Genomic DNA, 9,290 nt, shown 5'->3' with positions numbered 1-9,290 from the left:
CTATGACTATGCCCACATTCCCCAAAAAATAGATTATGGGTATTTGCCTTTGTTTAGAATGTTGGTTACGAGTTGTTATGTATAATGGTCAGGGGAAAAGCTAAACAAAGGAGATTCTACTCAGAGTTCTTGTTTTTTTTTTTTTTTTTTTTTTTTAGGAGGACAGGGGACTGTTGTGGAACAATGATTTTACCCTATAACGATTTGTTTCTTGTACTTGTTATATAAAATGTTGATTGGTCAGTAGCCAGGCAGGAAGTATAGGCAGGGCGACCAGGCAGGAAGTAGAGGCAGGACAATGAGAATAGGAAAATTCTGGGATGAGAAAGAGTCACTCTACAGTCATCACCCAGACAGGAGCAAGCAAGATGTGACTGACTTGCTGAAAAAGGTACCAAGCAACGTGGCTAACACAGACACGAATTATGGACTACTATATGTTATAGACTTAATAAGAAGCCTGAGCTAATAGGCCAATCAGTTTATGATTAATGTAGACCTCTGTGTGTTTAGTTGGGACTGAACGACTGCAGGACCCTGTAAGACAGAAACCTCTGTCAACACTTTTATCTTGCCATAAACTACAGAACTCTGTTGCAGGTAAGATTTCTCCCCATTATTTGCAGAAATCTAATATGGAGATTTTACTTTTGAATTGAATACTTGTCTCTTCAGGGAATGAATTTAGTTAGACTAGGGAAGGTATCCTAAATATTGATGAGTCTCTGATGTTTAAATTTCTACTTTAGAAATTGACAGAAGATTGTGAATATCTGTGAGTACATACATGATGCAAGCATTACACCTATTTTGTAACCACCACTTTTATAAATATTATTGAAACTAAGTTCCTGTGACTTCAGATATTAAAATTAAATAACACAAATTAATATGGACAAGGAAAAATGTTCTTTTCCAATTAACTTCCCATGGCCTTTGTGGACCATCAAGACAATCTCTTATTGAGTTTGGATGTGTAAGTTGCCTGCTTTCCGCTTACCAGTAGATGGCCTAATTATTCCATCATTCACGAAGCTTTGAAACTATTCATAAAGAAAGCAGCTGATGAATACTAACTTTCCCTTTGAGAATTTTTTTTAAAACAGCTAACATTTGAGTAAATTTTTTGTCTTTAAAAACAGCCAATATTTAGTATTTCCCATCACTTTTCATCAGATTAAACAATTGAGTAGAAATGCTGATTTCAATATAGCGTAGTGTGATCAATAAGGAAAGAGTATACTATATTTTTATATACATCACAAGTCACCTAGGAAGATTCATAGAGGTGACACACTAATATCATTGCCTCAGGGATGAATTGATTCATCAGCATCCGTGAGGGAATGAGCCTCTTTATTTTCCTCCAGACAGTCCTTGCAAGTTATTTAAAATATTATTCACATTTAGATGACTTTACCAACTTTCCTGAAGTCTAATGTAAAAGAGCTATGATATTAGGCTCAGTTTACTGGCAGTAGATTTTCTTGGGTTCTGAGGCTGTTTAATGATTATGTAATTTATCTCTAAGGCAAATGTGTTCTTTCATCTGAAAGCATGTCAAATTTGCTCTGTCGTGGCAAATGTGCAATAGGTAATGTGCACAAAAAAGCAAAAGAGAACTAGCAGAGGCTTGAAAAAGCAAATATTTATTTTATTTAATTCAGTTTAATAATGTTCTGGGTGATTTTCTTTTTATTTTATTAGTTCTAACGATGTGAAATAGATTCTAGTATTTACTTCTTTAAACATTACCTACCTCTTTAGGCTTCTTAAGTATTTAGTTATTTTACTCTATTCAAATGTCAGGATTATAAATCTCATAGGGGTCTTATTTTTATCAATGTTTATATACTGACTACCAACACCAGTGTTTATAGTATGGAAATAATCTACTCAAACTTTATGTCCTGAAAGATCTTTATTTTGAGCACTTTTTTTTTTTCTGAAATGAACTAATGGGAAAGAATAATGAAGATTGATGTAAGGATTAGTAGTTCCAACTTTGGGACATTTAGAAATGTAAGATGATTTATCAAATTACTTTAAAAGACTAATTTCATCGTATTTGCTTGTTTCTTCAATAACTAGCTCACCCCCTCTGAGGTGTTCTTTGTTGGATCAATTATGCTTGGGGAGGGAAGATTATTCTTGACCAAAATAATAACCAGCCCTAAATCCAAAAGTGACATCACACAGACACACACAGACACACACACACACACACAGACACACACAGACACACACACACGCACACACACACACACACACACACACACACAGTAATTAAAAAAATGAAGAAAAAGGTAATGAGAAGGCAAGTAGTTTCAAAGGTTCTGCGTTGCTCCAGTTTGATGATCAACTATGGAAAGCATGGTGCTTGGCTTATTATTAATGTTGATAAATGTCTCTAGATCCCCTAAGAATTATAAAAAAAGATCAATTTTAAGCAATTTGACCATTTTCATCTTTGTTACCTCATTTATTCTCATGTGTAATCTCAGCAGAACATTGAAAGAGGAGAAGCAGAATCTTTTAGTCCCAAATGACAGTTGTCTTGTTGGTCTTATAGAAATGTTTGATATTGTATGGATATGCCTTAGTAATCAGAGAAGAAAATCACTTGTATTTCCCAGTGGAAGTATTGTTACTAATCATTGTGCCAGTTCACAGTGTGGTTTTACCATTTGCTAAGCAAATCATTTAAAAATTATTCAGCACAAATATGGTAGTTAAGAATAATAGTGTGGGGCTGGAAAGATGAATAAATGGTGAAGAACACTGGCTCCTCTCCCATGGGACCCTGTTTCAATTCTCAGCATCCACACAGCAGTTCACAATCTCCAGTCACTCCAGGTCCAGGATATCCAACATCTCCTGAACATTGCAGGCAATGGAGCATAGATATACATGCAGGACAAGCACCCATACACATATTGAACATTTAGAAGGAATAGTTGTGTCATTTTAATTAATATTTTAAATAAAAACTCTCACATGGAAAGCATATATTGTCATTAAATATATAGGAAAATAGACTTTCCAGATATAAATGCATGTTTTTGATTGAAAAGCACATAGTTGAAAACTATGTTTAAAAAACTCAGGTCTCTCAAAGAAAGTTCAGAGTTCCAGATTTGTGAAGCAATGTTTGGTCTTGTCGAGCTGACTTTAAAAATGTAAATTCTGTGATTAGGTTTCATGACTTTGTGTTTCCTATTCAATCATACCTACAGAGTGCCTCCATGGGGTTTTATTTTACAAGGGATACTTGTGACGTTTCTCCAATGTATCCATGGGCTTTGCATGTTAGAACCATGTGTTAGTGCTTTGCTACCCTTCGCATGCTGATGCCCACTCCTATCAAAGTTTCACTTATGTGTTTGGAGATACAGTGTGTGTCTATGCTCCATTTATTTGCTATCGACAACAAAAATTGGATTTAGCTACTTCACTATAAACCCTATTATTTCATCTAGCTTTTACAACATTAAAATGAGTACAAAATTATACAAATTTTAGATATGGTTTCTAGATAATTTTAGATAAGTGGTTTAAGTCATTTACCATTATTAAAAATGACATTTAAAGTTTAAATAAAATGTTGTACCTTGGTTTATACATAACTTACTGATTGATGTAGAGATCCATATGAGAAGAGAAAAAGAGAACTTATTAGAAGCAAAACATTTATTATTTTAGTCACAAAGTGATTAAAAAAGAGTATAATTTTTATCAGCTAAGGATTGCCCTTCTAGTACATAAAGAAGCAAATATTAATAACAATATAACTTTATATTACATGACAAAACAATAAGTGAGAAAAAATAATCTGACTGTACTGAACACTAAGTGATGTTTCTTAAGGATCTCTCATTTTATGCATTTGACATAGTCCTAATGATACTCAAAAGCCAATGTCATAAATAAAAACTGAAGTTATACTTATGAAGTGCTTGTGTAGGTGCTTAGTATACAGCATATCCAGATTAAAGTTGCAGTAAAACATTTTATCAGTCTCAAAGATATTTTACCTAATTGAGAGATAGCATAATTATGGCAGAGTTAGTAGACGGTGGTCGAGGTCACAAGTAAATGTTCAAATTGCCAAGATTCAACCAGAAAATCTCTAATTCCAGAGAGCAGATCACCAAGGGTGGGATTAGCCCTTGGAGAAAGTTATCCTATATTTAGGAAGTCATAAAAAGAGGATTTCAGTGTAAACAAACTTGGAGTCACAAATTCAATTTTACGGAAGTAGAGTATATATCAGCAAATGCAGAGTGAAGGGCAGCTTGAGCCTTAAACAAAGGCAGACTCTCAGAGATAAGGTGGCCATTCCTTTTTAACAGCTGTGGGAACGTGACCCAAATGTGTGCTGTGCTGAATGCTGGTGGGAGAGTGCTGCTCTTTGTTCCTCAAGTCTTTGACCTGGAACCAATGGGTCTCGTTATGAGAACTAGGGAGGAACAGGCAGAGATTAATATTGGAACAATATCCAGAGTCAGCTCAGGGGCCCACAGAGCATGTGGCACATGACTCTCTGTGTATATATGCATAAGGAGTCCTTGGTTCTCATATTCACTTAAGGAGTTTCCTGTGTGAACAAATTGATTTGTTTAAAATTTTCTGCTTTATTCTCCACAGTTATAAAAGAGGAGAATACCCAAACCCCAGATCATCATTGTCCTAGGTCATTTTTATCCACAGATATCTGCTTGCTCTATCTAGATGGCTTCCATTGTGTGGCATGAGAGAGTCATAGAATTCTATACGAGTCTGGCCTTAATGCTAACATGTATTAGAAAGTAACTAGAAGCCAAGTGTCATAAGGAACAAATGAAATGAGGTAGCTGAAATTCTTGCTTAAGTGTTCAGTATGTAATATGTCTAGATCAAGTAAGAGTAAGTCATTTTAACTATCAGTATCTAGAAAATTCTAATTAGAGACATAGAAGAAAAGGTGAGTAGCTTTGTAGACAGGTATGGTTAAACATCCAAAGTCTCTCTCTCTCTCTCTAACACACACACACACACACACACACACACACACATGGATAATTAATAAATTTTAGTTTTTGAGACTGGACCTCATTTTATATCCCAGGCTAGGCTCTTAATGGTGATCCTCCTGCTTCAGCCTTCTAAGATCTGGCGTTGATTTATTTCTGTAACAATTCACAGATAGATGTCAACTCTACAGTTTGTGATATAAGTACCCTGACAAGTTATTTAAGGGAGTATGTATTACATTGGACATTTGTGCTTATTACCTTTTTAAACTGTACATAACTTAGAAGTAATAGATACAAACTTAAATGAAATTCATTTTGAAGTTATTTGCAAGTTTTATTACAAATTACATATTTTATTACTAACATTCAAGACATTGCTCTATCAAAGTACAGTCTCATTCTTAACCCTAAATCTGTAATTAACATTAGGCAAGATATAAACATAAACATACGAACTCATAGAACTTTTCTTTTTCCTCTCTGATTGAACCTCAGCCCTTGCCTTCCTTTTTCTGTTAGTGGACCTCAGCGGAGGCAGAAAGTGCTTTCCAGAACATAGATTTAAATGAGGTGCCTGCTCAGTGGGCTTACAACCTAATTAGACAGAGACAGTTGACCAACATATGCCCACAGACTACAGTTGGCCACTTATTTATTCCCTAATTAACATAAAGCAGCAGGAGGACAAGCCCGCGTGTGCTCCGTGCTCGAGATCGTCTGTGTGCCCTGTAGAACTCTGTGGGAAGGAAGACTGCTTCCTCGGTGGGGGCTTTCTGTGTGCTTCCTCTGGTTCCTTGCTTGTCTCCATAATTAATATTCCCAGGCATATCTTGCTGAGACTGTATTTGGCCAAGCAAACAGACCCCTGCAGCACAGCGGAACCGTTTGCTTCAGCTGTCATGTTGATCAGGTCACTGGATGGTGGATTCCAACGTTGTACATTCAACTCTCTTGAGAAATTCAGCCAACGTGTGCCAAGTGGCTTCTCTACAATTGAGTAATTCCGTAATTCCAGCTACAAGGAGGGCTGCCTCTTACGAGTTTTGATTATAAAGGCCATGTGGTTTCTTTCTTCTAATCTTCTTTTAGTTTTAAAATTGTTCCCGCTCTGTTTTCAGATGATTCTCAAAAGAACCTAAAGTGACAGAACTCATAGTGCTTCAGCATTTTTTTTTTAAATAAGGGTTTGAGTCTATTATGATTTGAGATAAAGGTTAATTCTAAAATACATGCCAAGGGCTCACACAAATACTTGCTTTAAGGATCTCAAGAAGGGGATAAATGAGGTTGCTTCTCATTACTGTTCACCTGTGGAGGAGGAAGCAAGCAAGAAAATGATAGGAATGCAAGGTAAGGCTAAGATTCCTAAAGCTACAAGCCCTAAGAGACCCTGGGTCTGCCTGTCTACCACTCCCTTTAACATCCTGTTTTGCTCTGACTTGCTTCCTGTTGATTTAACAACAGGAACTTCGAGTTTCAGTATTATGCAAAGAAAAATTTCACAGTTTTAGAGCTGTGAGTTTATCACCTGTGGCTCTTTTATCTCTTTGGTATAGTTCTTCCCTTTTCATTTACTATTCTTAAATAAGAAAGCAATGTCAGCCATGCGGTGGCGCACGCCTTTAATTCCAGCACTCGGGAGGCAGAGGCAGGCTGATCTCTGTGAGTTTGAGGCCAGCCTGGTCTACAAGAGCTAGTTCCAGGACAGGCTCCAAAGCTACAGAGAAACCTCATATCGAACAAAACCAAAAAAAAGTATAAGTTTATTTAATATCATTTATCTTCATTTAACGTTCTTTTTTTTTTTTTTTTTGACCTAGGATCTTGTTCTGTAGACTAAGCTGGTTTTGAGCTTCCAGTGAGCTTCCTGCCTCAGGCTCCCAAGTATTGGGATTATAATCAGGAGCTGACAGGCCTAGATTGTTGCTTTAACTGCCTATGTTAGTTTTTTTTTTTTTTTTTTTTTTTTTTTTTTTTTTTTAAATAACACATTGCCATTGTGGGGTGACATCACCACACCACTTTGCAGTAAACAGGAAAGCAACACAGTAAATACGGAACGATTAGATTCCAGAGGCAGCAACTTAATACTCACTGATACTAGTATTAAAACATTAGTACTAATTCCGAATCTGCAGACATACTGCCTTGACTATAAAATAAGAAACAATAGGCAGTTTTTTCAAGGAATTTTTAAAATAAACTTTTAGACCTAATGAGATCAAAATGGGACTGTCTTCACGAGTCAAGTGAAAAAACAAACTCCTGAATCAAAATACTAAAAATGAAACAAACCCCACATACCATTCATTTGTAAAACGCTCTGCAGAGTTCTAGCAATGGCAGCATTTTTGTTTTATTTGGTTGAGTTTTTATAATTAGGTTACTCATATTTTAGTGTTTGAATATTTTTATATATGTTTTTGATCTTAAACTCCCCTTAGAAATAAAAAGATAGAAATGTTGTTTCATTTCAGAAGGTTAGCTTCTGTCCTGTCTCAATGCTCATCTGGCCATGTCCACGTCAACGAAAAATGGAGCTAATGAAGTTTCATTCATTTTAATGTAAGTCATTACATTAGGAAATTTAACTCTTATTCTCTCCCCGCCACTTCAGTGTTCATCATGGCAATTTCCTGCAGTGAGACATGAAATCCACCCAAGTTGATCTAACCTCAGGGCCTCCTCCAAGCATGCTGGAGAATCAGGGCTTTGTCACCTCTGAGGCTAGAATTCATTTGGTTTCCATGTCACTTGCCTCTAGGACTTGGCACTTATTTGCTTACTGGCTCACTTATTTTAGCTTAATATGATATATATGTCCCTTACTACAGTTTTGAATTTGGTGCTTTAAAAATCATAGCAAATTAAAACTCTTCAAGGAATAAGCTGACCCTCCCACATAACAGAAATATTAAAATTACAGAGAAAAAGGTTAAATCAAAGTTAGGAAGCATAGTTTAAACAGTAAATAGTAACCACTTGGTCCCTAAAATCCAAGTTCTAAGTTAATGTAACTGATACACATTTCCTAAAAATAGCTGTTTGTATATAATTACAGCTATAAGCAAACCAGTCCAACAAAATGCCATAGCTGTGTTGGCATCTATAAGATGTGGCGGTTGGGGTAGCACTTAATAGGTAGAAGCAGAATTTCTGGGTGCCTGCCAGCTGGCCAGCTGTCAACATTGCCCATAGAGAATCAGAATAGCGGGATCTTTTGGCACATCCAATTACAACGAACAACCTTCCAAGCCTGTTTTAGGTTACAGCAGGAGATAGCATTACCAAAAGGCTGCATTAATTGATTTAATTCTGAGAAATTGCGGTATTTGAAAATATGCGTGAGAATCTCTCTCCTGGAGCATTCAGGAGACACATGGGTGATGGTTTCTTTACTCACAGGTGCTTTGTTCAGCATTAGGAGCAGTACGATCATCAGGCAGCCCTTGCTTTCTGTGTCATATGAAATAAGACATTAAATAAGACGTTTGTCACAAAGATCTCTAAAGAATAGGTTGTTTTGTTGCTGGGATGTGGGAATGGGTAGTTCTTTATGTGGATACCAGATCAGCTTGTTCCTAGAGGAGCATCATCTGTCTTGAGTCTTATGGAAAGGCATTCTGCTTTTGAGAGAATGGAGTTAAGGTTGAAGGGTGTGCTCGGCATAGGGTCAGGTGGACTAGAATTAGTGAGATAATTTAGAGAATTGGAGGAAACTGTGCATCATCTGGCACCTACATTTGGCCTCAACAAATACTTTGGTTTTTTCTTTAGACATCTAGAGCTAAGTCAAAGAGAACCAGAAACAGATTTTAAGTTAAGGAGTTAAACTGCAACACCATGGTAGGAAATATCTGGGAGAAATGTCTTGAATAAGACAGTGGGGAAGGTTTACTTCTGTATATGTGGATGATAACCTGTTACTCCTAGGTTCATGTAGATCAAAACAACATGATAGGGAAGTAGGTTGAAGGACTGCTGCGGCGGGTGGCGGCGGGCGGTGGCGGCGGCTCTCAGATAGCAACAGTAGCGGCTATGTTCCACTTCTTCTGAAAGCCTCCAGAATCCAAAAAGCCCTCCATATCGGAGCCAGAAGCAGATGGATTTGTCCCCTTAGGAGTTTAGGTATCAGCTCTTCTTGGAATTTCTGGTAAAATTCTGCATTAAAACTAATTGGTCATCCATTCTTCTATTGAAGGGCATCTAGGTTGTTTCCAGGTTCTGGCTATTACAAACAATGCTGCTATGAACATAGTTGAGCATATACTTTTG

The sequence above is a fragment of the Microtus ochrogaster genome, chromosome 21, assembly GCF_000317375.1.
Source record: "Microtus ochrogaster isolate Prairie Vole_2 chromosome 21, MicOch1.0, whole genome shotgun sequence".
NCBI lineage: Eukaryota > Metazoa > Chordata > Mammalia > Rodentia > Cricetidae > Microtus > Microtus ochrogaster.
Note: the sequence above shows the minus strand (reverse complement) of the source record.